Source organism: Eurosta solidaginis, chromosome 2 (genome assembly GCF_040869045.1).
Source record: "Eurosta solidaginis isolate ZX-2024a chromosome 2, ASM4086904v1, whole genome shotgun sequence".
Lineage (NCBI taxonomy): Eukaryota > Metazoa > Arthropoda > Insecta > Diptera > Tephritidae > Eurosta > Eurosta solidaginis.
In genome coordinates this window covers 77,302,661-77,322,366 of record NC_090320.1, presented here as the reverse complement: position 1 = coordinate 77,322,366, position 19,706 = coordinate 77,302,661, and the positions used below count along the sequence as shown (strand labels likewise).

The 19,706-nt window shown below is 35.1% G+C and overlaps 1 protein-coding gene across 4 annotated transcripts in view; it reads right to left on the bottom strand.

The window, feature by feature from the left end:
- The window catches only part of LOC137239988 (uncharacterized), a 31,563-nt gene extending 12,553 nt beyond the window's left edge, over positions 1 to 19,010 (bottom strand). The window contains exon 1 of one of the 4 annotated variants that reach the window (XM_067765843.1): positions 18,858 to 19,010. The gene's annotated coding sequence lies outside the window, so the exon portion shown is untranslated. Of the gene's footprint in view, positions 1 to 11,416; positions 11,604 to 18,857 lie in introns of those variants that run through there. The other 3 variants (XM_067765842.1, XM_067765844.1, XM_067765845.1) reach the window with 3 other exon arrangements.
- Positions 19,011 to 19,706: the final 696 nt, after the last annotated feature.

The window sequence follows — 19,706 nt, the reverse complement described above, 5'->3', positions numbered from 1 at the left end:
GAACAAAAGCTTTAAGGCTTTGCTGACTAGGTCAAGCTGTGAGAATGATTGAACACTCTCCGGCTCAGAAAGTAGGAAGGGAGAGGTGAATGAAGACTTTAATGTCTTTGGTAATTCCTTATTTGCCTCAGTATTCAACCATATAACTTTAGTCAAGCTTTTCTAAATTTAGTCTGTTAAAATTTTGTGATTGTTATGCTTCTGGGAAATAAATTCTGCCTGATTTTGTGTTATGACTGTTTTTGAAGACGTTAGGAATGCAACTTTTCTGTGCATGCTTAAATTATCGTATTCAAAATATAAAGAATATTCTAATGAATCCATTTCTTTGCGATACAGAAAAAGTATCTTCGTCGCCACTTTTAGTCGTTTCAACTCAGTAGCTTCAATTTCTATTTAAATGGTCCCTGTTCCCGCTTTGGCGGACCAGTCTTCCCGAAAACGGATAAGATTTCAAAAGTAAAGCAATATGATCGAAGATGATTTTCAAAAAAAGAAAATACCGTATGTTATTACTGATTTCGACGATAGGAAATTCTGGCAGGGTTAGAATATTTATTTTTAAGTAAAAAATTAAATTTTTAGCTTTACAAATGCTCAAAGATGTTATATTCAAAAATTTCTTTGTAGTCTCGTTCTTTTGCATTTCTCCGGTATTTCTTTCAAGATAAACGTGCAGAAATTTAACAATATAAAAATATATATGTATATTCCCCCTTGTTTTCTGACACTTTTAACATATAAATTCATTATTAGACAAATTATAATAAGAAAATAGAGACAACTTTTTTAAATTTTAATCAAACTCATGCAAAGTGAGGTTGTTGGAGGAACACCAAGAGATATATTAACGACACGAGCTTTTAGTTTAATGTATTACGTTTAATGAATATAATGCGACTAAATACAAAGATGTAAAAAAATATCATGTATGTGTTCATATATCAAGTATATAACGGGCTTAGAGACTAACGAGCAAAATATTAGCGTTGCCATATCAATGAATATTATTAACACTCCTCCTCAACGTGAATGTTTTGGTTAAGTTACTGGTCCTCGTTTTATCCCAAGCGTTTTGAAAATCTCAAATGTTTTTCTTTACTCAAATTTTTCGTTAGAACGTCAGCAATCATTTCATTAGTAGGAACAAATTTGATCTCAATATCACCGTGCTTTATTATATCTCTAATGAAGTGGTGCTTGATGTCGATGTGTTTACTTCTACCATGAAACGTTTGGTTTTTGGACAAATGCTGCGCACCTAAATTATCGCCGAAGATAATTATTGGTACCTCTTGCTTACGTCCAATTTCATTCATTAGGTTACGGAGAAATATCGCCTCTTTTACGCCTTCTGTAAGTGCAACATATTCGGCCTCTGTGCTGCTTAGTGCTACTGTCTGCTGTTTTTTAGACTGCCATGATATTGCACTCCCGCCTAGCATAAAGGCATAACAGCTTCTTATTTTCTTTGGCCTACCGCGCAAACCAGTGCGTTCTAACTTAGGCCTGCCACGACCACAGCGTGTATGCGGCTCCTCCTCAACTACAATTTCGTCATTATTATCAAACTAACAATTTCCGCGACCACGCTTTTGCATTCTAACACAGTCATCATCATCCTCGCGAGCACGCTTTTGATTTGAAAGGCCCTCATCATCTTGCTCTTCTGAATCATTATTAAATACGTATGGTTGTATATCGTCCACCAAATCTATGGCAGAATTATCATTATTGTTTACTAATTCAGCGAACCTAACATCGCGTGCCTCGATTATTCTTCGACCCTGCTGGCCGTATAGCCGATAGGCTTTCGCCGTAAGTGAGTAGCCTACCATCTTATATTCTTTGCCTTTGGCCAGTAATTTGTTTTTCTCAGTCTTATCCAAGCAAACCGCTGTCGAACCAAATACTCTTAAGTGACTTACCGATGGCTTTCTACCCGTCCACACCTCGTACGGTGTCATGTCGCTCAACGCTTTCGTTGGCGAACGGTTTCTTATATACACTGCTGTTGCCATCGCTTCTGCCCATAGCATTTCAGAAGCATTCGCATACGTCATCATCGTTCTCGCCATCTCAACAATTGTTCAGTTCATCCGCTCCGCCACCCCATTTTGCCGTGGGGAATATGGAACGGTGAGCTGCCTCTTTATACCACAGTGCTTAAACAAGTTCTCAAAATTCTTATTCACGTACTCCAAACCGTTGTCGCTTCGCACTATCTTTATCTTCTTCCCAGTTTGTCTTTCAACTAAGTTTTTAAATACAATGAATTTTTCATAAACTTCATCTTTGGTCTTAATAAAATATATAAATATTCTGCGAGATTTGTCGTCAATGAACGTTACGAAGTACCTAGCACCAACCAACGAATTAGTTCTAAAGGGGCCACAAACATCCGTATGAATAATATCGAGCAAATCTTTAGCGCGCTCAGTAGAATTATGTGGAAACGGTTGTGTGGTGATTTTACATTTCATACATGCTATACAACTTTCACCTTTTATGAATTTCATGTTTTCTAACCCAAGAACCATCTTCTTTGAGGCTAGCTCTTGTAAGCTTGCATAATTTAAATGCCCATATCTTGCGTGCCATTGTACACAATCGCTACTATTTAAACTAAAACACTTATTTTTTATATCATCAATTAAAAATAGACCACCGCTTTGTCTTGCTTTTAATATTGATTGGCCATACTTGTCACAAACGACTGCTTGCATTTGCGAAAATTTAACACGAAACCCCTTTTGTACAGCTTTGCTTACTGATACAAAATTACCTCCCATGCCAGGTATGTACAAAACATCTTTTAATAATATATCACCCTCGGCAGTTTTTATCTCCACTTCACCTATTCCTTCCGAATATATATATTTACCACCAGTCAGTGTTACTCTCTCTGTATGTTCTTCAAATTTCGTGAACATCGCCCGATCTCTGCTCATATGTGCTGTAGCTCCACTATCCACGCACTAAGTATTACAATTGATGACCGATGTATTTGTTGCTGCTAACATTGTAAATGACTTTTGCTCTCTGTGAAGGACTTTTTTCTTTTCTTTATATCGGCATTTTCCCGCGAAATGGCCTGTACGCCCGCAAGTAAAGCACTTCAAATCTTTTCTGCCTTTGTTGTTTTCGTGTTGTTGCTGCTTTTATTTGTATGCACCTGTGCATATACTTGAATGCCGCTAGCATCACCTGATTTTTCTCGTTTACGTTCACTTTCCTCAATGACTTTAGAGGTCACAAAACTAAAATTGGGAAGACTGTCTCTCGTTTCCATAGCTATCACAAAATGATCAAAGCTTTTAGGCAAACTGGACAAAAACATAATTACCAACAATTCATATAGAAGTGGTGTATCCATTTCTGCCAATTTGTCTGCTACGTTGCTAAATTCATTTAGATGCTTTTGCATGTCCTCACCTTCATTCATTTGCATGTTCATTAGTTTTTTGTAAAGCGAAACTTTACGAACAGGACCAGCTGCTTTATAAAAATTTTTTAACGTTATCCATGCTTCCTTTGACGTTTTGCATTTCTTAATATGCATAAGCTGCGTCGGCTTCACTCCTAGAGTTAATGTTGCCAAAGCCTTTTCATCGAGCTCATCCCACTTTTCTGCAGTCGCTGCAGTTTTCACAAGTCTACCGACCACCACTTTCCATAGATCCGCATGTATAAGTATGCTCTTCATTTGCACACTCCAACTGTCGTAGTTCTGGCCATCCAACTTCTCGATTTGCAGCAAACCCGTCGCATTCATTGTGCATAAAAAACTTTAACTTTCTTTAATTTGCCTTTGCAAATATAATTTTTCGATTCGCGTTAATATTTCGATTTTACACGTGTCTCTGGGCCCATAACCAATGTTGGAGGAACACCAAGAGAAATATTAACGACACGGGCTTTTAGTTTAATGTATTACGTTTAATGAATATAATGCGACTAAATACAAAGATGTGAAAAATATCATGTATGTGTTCATATATCAAGTATATAATGGGCTTAGAGACTAACGAGCAAAATATTAGCGTTGCCATATCAATGAATATTATTAACAGAGGTTAGGCGCACTTTTTTTTATCTACAAAGCTAAATTTTGAGTCTTTTTTTAAAAAACCTCCTCGTTTGCCATCACATGTTTTCAAATCTAATAAAAATATCATAACTGCAATATACAAATATATACATAGCTATTTCCGTAAAAGTGTCAACCAAGAGAAAAAATAAAGTTCTGCCTAGGATAATATTGTAAGTGTCAATCGTAAGCTGCATGTGTCATATTTTAAAAGATTGGTCAGAAATTTTCCATGTTATCTAGAATACAACTTTGTATCAGAAAATGTTGCCTGGATCTTTTTCTTTATGGGAGCAGGAAACCAAGTTATAAAGATGCATCCCAAGATCAGCGTGTATGGTCAAATTATTATAATAATTCGACCCCATTTATCGAAAAAGGGGTATCCTGGAAAATTTTGAACCAGTGATTCATACTCAGCGTAAAAAAATACCTAATGAAACATTTGGTTTCTAATTATATGATTAAATAATTTGATGTAGTTCCTTTGGAAATTTAAAAAAAAAAATAACTTTCTTAGCGACAAATGTAAGTAACAGAAGCACTATATATAACGTCGGAAAGTCGGAAAATTAAAAAAAAATGTTGTTTTCAGTTTAGGATCATTTGTAAAAATGCATTTAAACTTGAAATTTCATCGCCAAACGAAACTATACTAAACGCCCCGCAAAATGACCAAAACTAATATAATTCATTAATTTAAAAAAATTTTGGTAGGCGTTAAAAGAAAAATGTTTTTAAAAAATTTACTTCGCTTTATTAAAAGTCCTTCAAAGGACACCTGCAGTAGAAAAGTTTATATGGAGAATTTATTGCTGATTGTGTTGTACACAAAAGTTTCCATACCGCTATTTGTTCCTAAATCACTTCTTAAGGAGATATTAGCCATAAAGGCCAATTTTTATGCATTTTCAGCATTTATGTCAATTTCGTATGAAATTTTTCTATTACAGATGTCCAGTTATTTTTACGCATGTTGTTTTTTATATCCAATCTGTCAGAAATTGCTGGTGGAGCGAAATAAATTTTAAACTTTAGCAAATCCCATACATTCTGTGGACAGTCTAATCTATATGTGATATACATACATACATTATATTAATAAATCTCTCAGAAAAGAAAAAAAAAGAATTAGCGAATACAAAAATTGTTAAAACGTGAAGATGATATGGAAAACCCAATTACTTGAATAATAATAAAATGAAATTCTCATACCGCTGAAGTGATTGGGTGTCATAGAACATAAGTTGAGACTATTGCCGCCTCTTCAACCGGTTCGAAATGACGTGTTTACATTTTTAATTACACAATACTTTCAAGTACTTTTTGTTTAAATGATTAAGGCATAAAAATTTAAATATACATTTGTATGAATTTGTGTTTATTACACTAAAAATAAAAAATACTAAACTGAAAAGAACTGCAGACATTAAAATGACGAAAAGGGGGAATAATTTTTCGACATGAAATGGTTTACTCCATCAAACGAAGTAATCGTTGTGGATAAAACAAGTGTGATATCTTATATTTCAACTGCCTGATAGGATGTTCAAGATGGCTACTGTTTAGCATTTTGGCAGTGTTGTGACAGGATGTTCAACATGGCGTCGCGTCAGCGGGTGATAGAAAGAGATACAGAATGAGACCATGATAATCAATTAAAAATCAGGTGATCGGTTCTATTTGTAATTTTGACGTCTATGCAGAAGTTATCACACTTGTCTTATCCACAATGGAAGTAATTTTCTCAGGAATTAAGATCAGAATTCAATGCTCATAAAGTGGAAATTGGTTTGAGATCATAACATAAACTTTTTGATTAATTTTCGCCATACCCGGATGCCGATAACTGGCAATTTATTTGACAAACTACCGAACAATTTCTATCAAATTAAGTGCCAAGTATTGTTAACCAGAGATGGTGGGTGTATACATTCAGATGTGTGTTTCCAACGTTACGGACGTTCCATCAAGTCTATACCAGCCATTGGGTCAGAAAATTGGCTTTTGATATGAACTATATTCCCAGATGCATATGCAATGAAATTCCAAAAATTGTCTATAAGCAGCTATTTTATGGTCATTCAAAGATACTGTTCGGATGTTCCGAAAACGTACCTCATATTTTAGATAACGAGAATTTGACGAATTAGTTTATGCTACATAGAAGCGTTGTACGAATAGTTAATAAAGGACTATAATTGCACCAGTTGTGAGCAAATTTAGGAGGAAATAAGAGAACATTTTCAACAGCGTTTGGACGTCCAAACTTTTGACAATCGTGCAATTTTTATTGTTAGTGCTTATCGATAAACAAATTATGAGACCACAAGTAAATAAGATTAATAAATGTAAGCCGCGATGAACCTTCGAAGAGTTTAAGGCCGATCTCCTCTCCCGATTTGTGTCGTGCTCCTTTTTTCCTACAAATTGGCGGGACGCGACCTACATATTTTACGCCGACTCTGAATGGCATATATAAGGAAGACGAATTTTAACTGGAAAGCTTTTCGTGGCAGAAATACACTCGAAGTGTTTGCCAAATCACTGCCGACGGGTGACCCCGCTAAGAAAGACTTTCTAATTGAAAAAACTTGTTTCTAAATTTTTGATGTTGCTTTTCCTGGGACTTGAACCCATGATCTTCGGGACTTCGACCCCCGTTGCTAAGCCTGTTACAAGTAACTATCTTCCCACTTAACATTCCGAAGATTATAAAAAAATCAATTTGTTTTAAAGCATTTCAGCATTGTTTAAGTTTAATTGGCAAAACTGGCTTAGGGCATGCCAACCTTTTATAAATATTACAACAAATTAATCTTATCGGATGAACTTGAATTTTGTTATTGAATTTTAAAAATAAACACTAAACGCATTAGTTTTTTCTTTCTTAGTTGAAATACAAATAAACAGATCTTTACATGCTCCATTACTATCTTCGATTTAAAATTGATTAAGGGGCAAATTATGTATAAAGCAACGAGTCATTTCTTCTCGTATGAGCTAAAATTCCTATCATATAAGAGCATTCATTCATTTCAGTGAGTGACAGTAAACCTGAATGAAATGAATTATGAAATGTCATACATAATCTGGCCTTTAAGCACAACGTGATACGCAAATCTCTACACCACGGTTCGTTACGAGCTGTACGGTATTTTTAACTGAAGAAAGAAACGAATAATTGAAGCAATAAAAGTCATTATTTTTAATTTAAACCATGTCAAAAATTATAAATTTTTCGTATAAAATAATGTGGGATTTCGTAACTGTATAAAAATATTTATCCCTGGGAATACTAATTTACACCCATTGTGAATTGATGCGAATGTTTGATAAAAACGTTCACAATAGTAAACAGCCTCGATCACCTGTTCAATCGCTGTTCGATTACTTAAGTTATTTGTTCAATAGTGTTTTTCAAACATTTTTGTAAACGACTGGTATATTGCAATATTTACATATTTTAAAATGCTTGCTTAACTGGCTGCTCACATTTAATCTATTAACTAGATTTTAGAAATTAATATTAATATGTATTCTGATTTTCTGTATAGACATTTAAAAGAAAAGCTGATTTGAAACACAAATGGGCAATTCATGGCACTTCAAATTAATAATCGTGAGCAAAAAACAAACCTTTCTTCCATTCTCTGGCCGTTCGCGACAGCCGTTCTGCCTGTCAGCTGTCATTTCAAAGGTAGGTATGGCAATGGAGGAATAGAAAGGTTTTTCACTTGTATGAATTCACAATGTTTACAACGGTGAGAATTGCATAGATATATTTAGCATATTTATTACAGACTATACTGCACAAAATATTAAGTGTTCAATTCGGATAACTTTTTAATGGGTGACATATATTGTCAAATATTTATTAATTACATTTTTTTTTTGTAGAACGTTCACTGTTTCGTAAAAATACTGTGCCCGTATCGTGTTTACGATCCGTGATCGAAAACTATTTTTGAAATCACAATAGCTCTAAGATGGTGAATCGTAGCCCTCCGTTCGTCCTCATAATATCCATAATTGATTGTCGGTTTCAATGGTTAACCGATTCATATCTAACGTTTCAGTGAAAATAGTTTTTGATCCGTTATCCTAAAACACGATACGTGTCCTGATTCCTCGTTGAAGCAAATACATATTTTCAGAAACTTTAGTTTGGGCGCTTTATAATGAATATATAGGTGGGCCGCTTGAAAAGACCAAGTTGGTAAATTGCGGACACCTCAGTGCACATTTGGATACACATTAGGCCAAACAGAGACATGTTTCGGTTCACTACGGTGGCGACACAAGGGAATGGCAGGGGTAGCCACTGAACCTATGAGTGGTTTAAGGGGGCTTCATCGGCAGCGTTTAATCACTGTGCGATGCGGCTCATTACACTTAAGAAAATGTTTCCCAAAAACAAGAAAAATAGCTTTTACAATAAGAAAAAATGGGAGTAATTTTTCACTATGGCAATCATCTGCTCAATCTATAAAAGCAGTTTTATTAAAAATTAAATTATTTATTTTCCTTGGCTATATGTATCATTTTCTTAAGAACGGAGAATCATTTAGTAGACAAAATTAACAAAATTAAATTGTGTATTGGTGCAGAGCAATAACGCCCAAGGAAATAAGTAATAACATCCGCGGGCGCTATTTCCCCTTTTTGGGCAATTTCCCCGGTCGTTTTTGCGCTGTACCTTGTGTATTGTCACAGCAGTGGATTTCGAATCGAAATGCTCAACTGTCAAAGACGAGTGTGCTACCCATTGAGGTAACTCGCACATGTAAAAATTGTAAATAATATTGGACTATATGCATACAACCAGTGAAACCTTTTTTCGAAACAATCACTTGAAATTCCAATATAATTTTTAGATTATTATTATTCAAAATGGACATTTCTACTTTCATGCATATGGCCCACTGAAGAAGATATTCTGGAACCGACTTGATAGTCAAATATTTTCAAATTTGAAACCACCAAACAAACATTTGTATCAAATAACCCAGCAGAAAAAAGTTTGATTTGATTAAATTAGCTATTGGAATATGAGATTGTTCTCCTGGGTAGTTAGTTTTTAAATGCCAATCTTTTCCACGGAAGCATTTTCTCTAAGTTGATGGTTTTTTGATTGATTTTTAGAAAAAAAATATGAAAGAATAGTTTTCTTTCTGTTTGAAAGTTCGAAATAAGTGTTAACATGGATATTGTGATTGTTTATATCCCTCAGTTTCGTTGTAAAAATTCTTAAAACTGTTATTATAGAAAAAAATTTCAATCCGTTAGCTTTTTTTCCAATTCAATAAGTAAGGATAATTTTTTAGCAACTTTTTAAAAATTGTTCGACTAGCAAAATCTACATACTTAGGATGTAACTAAAAAATTAAATTTTTCATGAATAATCTTTTATATTATTTTCAGAAAATACAAAAAGCACAATCATTGAAAAAATTGTATCATAGAGTAGAATCACATTCAATGAAAAAATCAAACAGCATTAACTTTTCTTATCGACTAATGTGTCTCAGTGAAAATAAAGCATGGAATCTTTACTTCATACTTTTATAGAAATCCCAAGCATAAGGCACCAAAGATACAATAAATTTTGCCCAATTGAAACACAAATGCATGGTTTACTGTCCTTTTCTAGTAATTTCGGAAAAAGTACATTTACTTGGCGCTATATTTCTACGAATGGATTTCATTACAATTGGGAGCAGTATACTTAAAATTTGTTTTCTTCATAAAAATTGGTGAGACCTAAAGCTGTTATGCTGACTCCGAAGCAATATTCTGAATGACTTTATAGGTATGAGAAATTATTCCAAAAAACATCTTCATACTAAACTAAACAGGAAAGTGCGATATTGATAGAATACGTCTGAAATGTTTTCAAGGGCCTCCTTACAACTTGCTCATGGCTTGTTTGTAAGAAATACAAATATATTACCAGAAACTCCCTTATTGTTCTTGGGAAGTATGGGGAAGATTTTTTATCATTCTCCTGCCTAGAACATGCATATTTATTTTCTCAAGAGTGAGGGCACAAAATATCATGCTTGTGCTCAGATATGCTTGGGGTGAAGCAAAGTAGCCTCGCAAGGGATAACTCCGGGACTAGTAAAAAGATATTTCCAAATTTCTATAGAAAATGATTTCCCCATTTTAGGTAAGTGGTAAGTGTTTTGGATACGCCATATTAAACTACACTTAAGTAAAGACAACAAAAATACGTCTTAAAATGTGGTCAATTGACATCACCAAAATAATGCGAAAGAGATTTCATCGGACAAATTCGTACTTTGTTTGCTGCTATTTTAAAAAACTATTTTAGAAAACAGCATGCAAATCTAATGATAAATACTACGATTAGAAGTCCTCGGCCTTGACTCCCGGTAACATTAAAAATATTATAAAAATTCAGAAAATACCAAATTCTTTTAAAAATTAAATAAAGCAGAAAATGGTATAATTCAAGACGATTAATATGAACTGGTTAAACCACATGAAATCTTACTACATAGACTTCTGTACATACATTAGGGTGTTTAAAAAGGAATTTGTTTATTTTTTTCTCGGAAGCACAAACCAAAGTTGTGCTTAGATGCCGGAATCGGTATCTTAAAATATGAGCCTCAAATATAGAAGTATGCCGCCTCGGATTTTTGAATTTTACTTACAAATTTTATGGGAACGTTATTTTTATCTGCCTACTGGTATAAATATCTAACAAGATGCTATAAAAGGAAACTTTTAACTCATTTTTTAAAAAATATGAACGATGTTAACAGCTGCTGGGATGTAGTCTTTGCTGAGTTTTTCAAATGTATTAGAATGTTTACAGAAATATATCAAAAGATGTCAGAACGTGGTAAACAGATTTTCAGCATGCAATTTGTATGAGTAAATAAAAAGCGTGGTATGGACCACCCTAACACTTATAATAGTGTGACTAGTTTTAAAGGCCTATGTACGTGTCAAAGAGAATTTTGTACCTGTTAAAATGTATTAAAAAGTTTTTTTTTTCATAAAAGCCAAAATGAAAAATTTGCATTAGCAATTATAAGTGTTCATAAATTAAAAGTTTAAGTTTTTTCAACACTTAAATCATGTGCTTCAAAAACTACGCACTTCCCTTTTCTGGTCAGTCTAATATTATCCCACCTTGATGACTTTAGTACCGTCACCCTTGAATTTCTCAATGCATACATATATACATAATTGTGCTGAGAAAATTAAATTGCGGACGAATAAACGATTTCACATTTCAGTATGTACAATCTACATTTTAAGTATATAAAGTAAATGGAGGTCAAGACTTACAGAAGAACCCAGCAAAGGGGTACTAGTACAACGCAATTTTCGCTTGATGATCAAAATGTCCGGTTACTCAAGTTCAATGCCAAAATAATGTATTGTCTCACAAAAAACAGCTAAAAAACACTCAAAACGAGCTGGAAGCTTCTTCTTGGTTAGTTTATTAAGAGCGCTGCGACTCGACTGAATCTATGAAATAGAATTAGTAATGCTAACACGACTATGTGACGCTTCACAAGCTCAGAATTTTACGGCAGATTTTAATCTCAGCTAATATTTCTCACTTGAAGCAAACTAGTTACGTGAGTTGGGAGAGGAGCAAAATAATTTGTAAAAGTTGGGAATGAGTGAGTGCACAGTGTCATGGAAAAGTGAATTTACAGTTATTTTGTGAGTATTGGGAAGTAAAGGTAAATAAAACACTTTGTCGACGACGCGGTAAAAGCTGCTAACTCTATGCAGCAAAATTTGAGAGTAGAGCGAAAAAACTGAATTGATCATTCATAATTTTGTTTGTGTTAGCAGGTTTTATCTTTAATAATTTTATTTTGATAAGAAGTTAATAGCCTTTTTTATTAAACAAAATATATTTATATATATATAGCCCGGCTTTTCAGTTCAAGTTCAACTCAGTTTGTCAGTTAAACTACGCTTAACATTGTTCTGTAGTTTTCAGCCTACTTTAACTAAAGTTTAAGTTGAGCTTAAACGGCCGATATGGCACGGTTAAACTCTAGTTATCCTATCAGTTATTTGCGTTCGGTCTAAATGGCGTCGAATATACTCAACAAGCATTTTGGCTTGAGTACCATTAGAGCTCATGTTGATAACTAGGCATACTTCTAAAATATAGAATCATAGCGTACTCAGCAAAAGCGGGAATATTTTATAAAGCAAAAAATGCTATCACTAAAGCTGAAAAAATCTAATTCCCAACTTGTTGTTCTCTAACTGGTCTCGAATGTACGATTCCATACCAGAGTATTTTCACGGAAATAAAATAAAATATATATACATTTTATTTTGATTAATTACGCTTCATTACTGCTATCAAGCAGGTGTTTATTTCTACTATAAAAAGCTTTTGATTTTGGTGGTACCACCTTGCAGATTTTTCCAACTCCACCTCTACTCGATTTGCAATGTAGGATATCAGCTGAATAAATGTGTTGAATATTCATTTGAGAACTGTACATTTCTCAAAATCTCTCAAAGATCGGAAAATAATTTAAGAATGACGTCTTAAGGAAGGTTTCGAATTTGGAGATTGGAGAACTATACATTTTACAAAATTTCTCAAATGTTGGATAGTGATTAGAGAATGAAGTTGGATATCCACTAGAGAACTATCTGATTTAAGAATAATTAAAGAATGATGTTCGATATCCCCTCCGGAACTGGATATATTTCGCTAGAGATATTTGTTTTCAATGTTTGTTGGGTAAACAAAAGCGAGCTGTTGCTGTATCTACAAATTATCTATTATATTATAATAAAAAAAACAATGTTACCGCACAAAACAGCCTACCCCAAAGGCGGCCTTAAACTGTGACTGAAAATCTGCTCAGTAGTTTAACTGGAGTTTATATTTGGCGAGAGTTTAAGCAAAGTTAGTTTAAGCTTAGCTTAGCCAGCTACTGAAAACCCGGGCCTAAACGTCTCTGAACAATAAACACACAATTTTCTTTTACGACCATATCCTGAAACCGTCCCCATTCAATCAGTAGCAAAAACTCGTTTTGAGTGGAAAATAGAGGCGGCAGCTATTACCATGATAAAATAAAAACACTACACTACTAAAAAGATATTTGATTTCTCCAACACCCAAAAACATGTTTACGGTTTGTTGTTGCTTTACCAGCCTATTGATTTGTAAGATCGTGGGTTCGAGTCGACCTCAAAGCCTTAACAATAATTTTTTGTCATTATTATTATAATATACTTTTTTTCTTAATTGAAAAAAATTGTTTTATAAGAAAAAAAAAATTAAGACAACTGCCATAGCTCGTTATATAAATTTTGGGAACTGCTAAATTCCTTCATCGGCAACGTTAAGGCACCATTCATATAAGGGAATAATTTCTTGTAGTAGGAAAGAAGTCGAGCGTAGTGGTGTTTGCGATCGTTGGGCATGCACTCGTCCAACCCTATTTTGCATAGAAGTTGACGCATGCGCCTTACCATCTGCAGACAATCAATCAGCATCCGCGCTTTGCTGCTTTTTAATCTAGTTAATGCTATTCTGTCTTCATCATAGTTGAGTAGAGGAACATTAGTTATATCATCATCGATTGCTGGAGTTCATCATCTTCCCTGAGCGTTTCATTGCTGTTTTTCATTTGGGGGCACAGCAAAGTTTTCCGTCCATAGTATAAGTACCCCCCGGATATCGGTTACCAGGTCTTTTGCAGTCGTCATTACTGGTGGCTAGCAGCTGAAGCTCCTGGCACTAATGCCTTTCTGCTTCTGCTCATAATAGTGTGCGTATATTTTTTATTTTTTTTTGCTTGCTTTTAACATAAACCTGTAGGCAGCTTCCTTGCTTGTAACGCGTCATATAGTATAAGATGTGCATCCGTGGTCGCCGGTAATCAGTTTTTTCCTCGGCGGCGGCACGAAGTGTTTTAGAGATATGCTTCCACTGCTTCTGCGCCTCGTCAAGTTTACTTGTGTTCTCAGAGAGCAGGTATTAGAGCCGAGCTGTGAAATTATTGCAAACTGTTGTGATTGCACCCCTATGACTTCTTACTTTCCTTATAATTTTTATTTTTTGTTTTATGCACAAGTTATGTTTAGATGCAAATTGGATCTTAGTTTCCCAATAAAACAAATGGTACAGCCAACTTTGAAAAAACTTGTTTAAAATAAATAGTTATTGTCTCATATTTTAAAGTAATATTATCTACTAATATTACAATAAAAGAAAAGGAAACAAATTTGATAACAATCAGGTACACAGAAAAATCGTTGACTGTAAATTTTTTCTGCTCAGCTCAAAATTTGTTGGCAAGTGTGATTGTCCATTGGATTTCTAGGCAGACGTTGCTGTCACTGTAAATGCTGGTCCTCAAATAGAAAAATTCCTTCACTGTTTCGAATTTGAATATGCGAACCGTGACCTGCTGCCAAGGCGCAAGTGTGCTGATTCTATCTTTCCGTGTGGGCCTTGTTCACCGAAAAACCCCAATTTTTTACCCCTTCATCCAGGCCAAACAAGGAAGAAATTAGGGCGCGTGTAACAAGTGAGCCAGCAAACAAAATAAACTAGCAAGAAATTATATTCAAACAGATGATTTGTTAGTTAGGCTGACGTGAATGCCGTAAATTTATACGAAATCGAATAGAATAAGTTAATGCTAACTTCCTTAAAATCTGATCTGAAGCTTCGCAGAATGTGATTAAAAAATGTTAACTATGACAACGAAAATGATTAAAATTTAATGTTAAAGAGTTTTCAATGAAGTTAAAAGAACAATATTTATTTTTGGGAAAGGGGGAACAGAGATAATTTTGAATTTTTTGTTGACTTCGCCTTTTACCTGGAGTTTGCCAATTTTATATATAAATTGTATACTTTTTTTAATTTTACAATGCAGGTTTAAGGAAATAAGTACAATCTTTAGGCATTACATAAACATGCGCATGAGAACTAATTCAAGTTCGTTTCTTAAGTCTTTCGTAATTTTTGTTCGCATCATTTCTAATTATTTGACTTGTCCATATGCATTTAAATTTTCGCTATTTACAAAGTGAAGCCTTCAAAGAATATGTTTTTCGCAAATACTTTATGAAATTGTCAGCTTTGTTCCCGAATTCGCCACACTGTTTTCGAATATAATTCCGAAACACAAAGACAGTCAGGCAAATAAATAGCAAAACATTGAAGAAGAAAACTTGAAGTTTCCCAACATAGTGAATTTAGCGTCTGTGCTGCTGTTAGTATGGCAAAGATGACTACACCTACGTTTTTAGGTATATGTTGAGGTAAGCATGTACGTATGTAGTTGGTATAAATATGTATATTGGAGTGTCCGCTATTTGTCTACTAGTTTTTCCAACTTTAAATAATAGAAAAATTCTTAATTTATAACAAGGAAATACACATAATCTTATATGAAAAAGTGAATAAAAGCGAAACTTATAACTATATTCGTAAAAACGGGGCAAAAAATAAAAACCGCAGTATAAGCTGTACTTATAATTTTTCCCTTAAAACACGGACTTATATTTTTTCCATAAGAAGAAGATATATCAGATCATTCAATTGAAGGTGGATACATCATGTTATTCCATTAAGGCGGAGGTAAGTGTCACCTTTGTCCATGCGTAGGGGGATTGACGGACTTCGTTAAATTTTGAGACTGACTATGATGAAATATACGAGTTAATAATCGATGATGATGGACTTAAGGTTCCCCAACCTGACTTTCACGAAGTCAGAATTGTAATACAAAAAACAAACACCAAGGCCGTAGGCGCTGATGGATTGCATGCGGATGTACTCGAATACGGCGGTGAGGAGTTGGTATGGCGCATGCATTAGTTTTTAGATTAGTGTTTTTTGGCAAATCCTAAAGAATGAATATCCTGCAAACTGTGCTAATTATCGCGAAATTAGCCTTTCTAGTATCGCATATATGGTTGTGTCGAGCGTATAATGCGAAAGATTGAAGCCCACCATGCATTGGCTGGTTGAACCTTTTCAGTGCGGCTCCAGACGTGGTATATCCACCACTGACCATCGCAAGAATTGACACATATCGCCTCTTCGTCGATTTTAACGCCACATTCGACAGCAATAAAAGGAGCTGGCCGCGGCTATATCAGAATTTGGTTTCCCCGAAAAACTTACGTATGACTTTGGGCAACTCCATCAGCTCAGTCAGAAGTGGAAAGGATCTCTACGAGCCCTTCGAAGCTAAGGGAGGTTTTGCACAGAGTGACCCCCTATCATGCATTTTTTTGCTGTTACAAGAAATTATATAAGCTGCAGAACTGAACTGCTCTAGAGCAATATTTTTTAAGACGTGGCCTGAACGCCAACACCGTAAGGTTTGCTCCCCCAAAACTGGAAAAGATGGGTTTAGTGGTGAGACTTCTTTGCTTGTGGCAACAACATCAGCCTATAAATCCAAGGAAGACTCACACTTGCTAAGAACTGTACATTAGACTAAGTATGCAATGTTATGCGAATGATAGATGATGATCCGGTTAAAAATTCATATCGGAATCCGCCTACGAGTGGTCCCACTCCACTAGAAAAATCAGATGGAAACAATTTAAATTCTCTTGGTGTTACCAATTGGTGCAAGTTAACCCAGCGAAGATGCGGCTAAACTCGTTTAAAAGTTAAATGCGCCAATTAAGTTAGTAAAAGTAAACTCAAATATTAGTGGGCTTTGTATAAATGAAACTAAGTTGGTAAACAAGGTACACTTTAAAGAATAAGCATTAGGGCGTTTTAGAAAAAAAATTTAATGCCAAAAATGCCTCTGGAAATAAGTGACCATAATATTAATATTACTCTTCGCTAAGTCTAATGGTTAAAAAGCTAATGAAGATTATATTTTACTTAAATGGAATTTTCAGCGAAAACCAACTCCAAATGAAATTAGATGTAACTTTTTTGCAGAGCATTCAATTTTCTAAAACACATATATATGTCAAATGATTTTTCAGAACATGAGTTTTCAAGAATCATAACATGAATAAACAAGAAAATGAAAGATCCGATGTGGTTCATTCAATGTTGTTGTTGTTGTAGTGAAGGTTTTGGGTAGTGTTGCGATTTTGATGGTATCCGGTACGTTTCGGCAACAAGCTCCTTTAAGATACAAGATCGATCATCCTGGGAACGATTTAATATGACCACATTGAACTTTATAGGCCATTACACCCCCACCCTCTAGTTCCATTAGAAACTTGGGGTCACCAGAGCTTCCGATGCTAAAGAAACGAGATTCGCTACGGGTAGGTGAGGTTGAAAATTGGGTTGGATAGGCTATAAATTGCGCAACACAATCCCTTGAATCATTTGAGTATTTTAGTCGCCTCTTACGATACGCATACCTACGGTGGGTATATTCTAAGCCCCCTAACCCGCTGGGGTCATTTTAGTATTTAATATCAGCAAATGATATTTTTAGGAGCTTATTTTGGCATCTAAACAAAACTTTTTACCGAGGCTGCGAACAAAAACAATTTTTTTACATGCTCTAATAAGCAGTTTTATAAAATGTCTCACCTCCACTTTAAATCAGAATAAAGTACTTCTGTTTAATTGAGCAAGTTTAGATATAACTATATGCCGTACCTACTTGTAATATATTTAATATGCCACCAATTTGGAGTGACCTCTGAGAAGTAAGATAATTAATATTTAGAAAAATGTTCAATAACTCAATATAATTAATAATTCAATATAATTTTGGGAACCAGTATCAACACTAGCAACAACATCAGCACTGAAATCCAGCGAAGAATCAATCTTGCCAATAAATGCCACTTTGGACTAGGTAAGCAATTGAAAAGTAAAGTCCTATCTCGGCGAACGAAAATCATACTCTACAAGTCACTTATCGTACCTGTTCTGCTATATGGGGCAGAGGCATGGACCATGAAAACAGCAGATGAAGCGGCTTTGGGAGTGTTCGAGAGAAAAGTTCTTCGAAAGATTTATGGACTTCTACCCGTTGGCGATGGCGAGTACCGAAGAAGATTTAATGATGAGCTGTACGAGCTATACGCAGACATTCACATAGTCCAGCGAATTAAAACGCAGCGGCTGCGCTGGCTAGGCCATGATACACGAATGAAAGATGATGCTCCGGCCAAGAAAGTGTTTCTATCGGAGCCCGCCTATGGAAGCAGAGGTAGACGACGGTCCTCACTCAGTTGGTAGGACCAGGTGGAAAACGATTTAAACTCTCTTGGTGTGACCAATTGGCGCCGGTTGGTGGAGCGAAGGAGCGACTGGCGCGCCTTGTTGGACGACCATAATCGTTTAGATGGTTAAGCGCCAATTAAGTAAGTAAGTAATAATTATATAGACATATTTTAATATGTTTAAGCTATTTATTTTAAGCGGTTTTTGGATATTCGAATATCATATTTCTTTCTATTTAGGCCAAGCTTTTTTCGTAATTATTGGCGTGCCACTTCGAATGCTTCCTTAAAGCTATAAGACACTCGGATGGAAGTACAAAGACCCACTTCCATAGCTTAGCGAAGTAAGTATAACATTATACGATTTTTTGCACATACTAACTCCAACCATACATCACAACATCTAACGAGCACACCTTGTTAAATTGTTATCTGCTTTATATTTGTTATTGTGTTTATTATTTGAATCAATTCACTTAAATGATATCATTCAACCATGTTTTACTTGTAACCAATGGCTAAGAAACTTTCTTATTTATTCTTCATTAATTGTTGCACTCACTTTCTCACTCTGCACCCAGTTTCTCTCTTTTGTATTGTTCTCTTCTGCGCGAAAGTATCAACTTTAAATGATTGGTTATGAATTTTATCTTATGACGGAGACCACAAGGAAAGCGTCTTATCTGCACGATACTCATTTGACGAATAAGCTCAAAAGGTATTTAGTCTGTCACTTATATGTAAATTCGTGAAAGCATCATTTTAAATAGTACCGACAGCATTGTTAACCCTTTTTTAGACTTTGGTGTAAAAAGGTGACTTGTAGAAATCTTGTTAATTTTTCTTGTTACATTAACGAAATAAATGTATTGGGTCTTGAAAATTCTTCTCTAAACGAACAAAAATCAACCCCTAAAAATCGCTCAACATACCTGTCCTAATGTATGGCTCCGAATCTGGACGGTGTCGAGAGAAGATGAGATGACTCCTGGAGTGGTCGAGCGAAAAACTCCCCGGAAGATTTATGGTCATATCAGTGATGATGACGGGGAGTCTCGAAGGAGGTATAATGATGAGCTTTACGCAGATATGAAGATAGTAAAGCGAATAAAAGCCCAAAGGCTTCGATGACTAGGTCATGTTTTGCGAATAGTCGAATACGCTCCTGCCAAGAAAGTAATTCAGTGGACTCCGAAGTTTGGAAGCAGAGGAAGGGGAAAACCTGAAAAGACTTAACTTCTTTGCTATGGCCCCTATCAAGTTTTGGTTAGCGCTTCCAGGATGCACAAAGGCTCTTTTGACCCTGAATAAGTAAGAGCTTTCGGCCCTGGTAAGAATTCTTATTGATCACTGTTTGATATCTTGAATCTTACCGTTACTTCCGCTGCTACAAGTGTATTGAGGAGGAGAA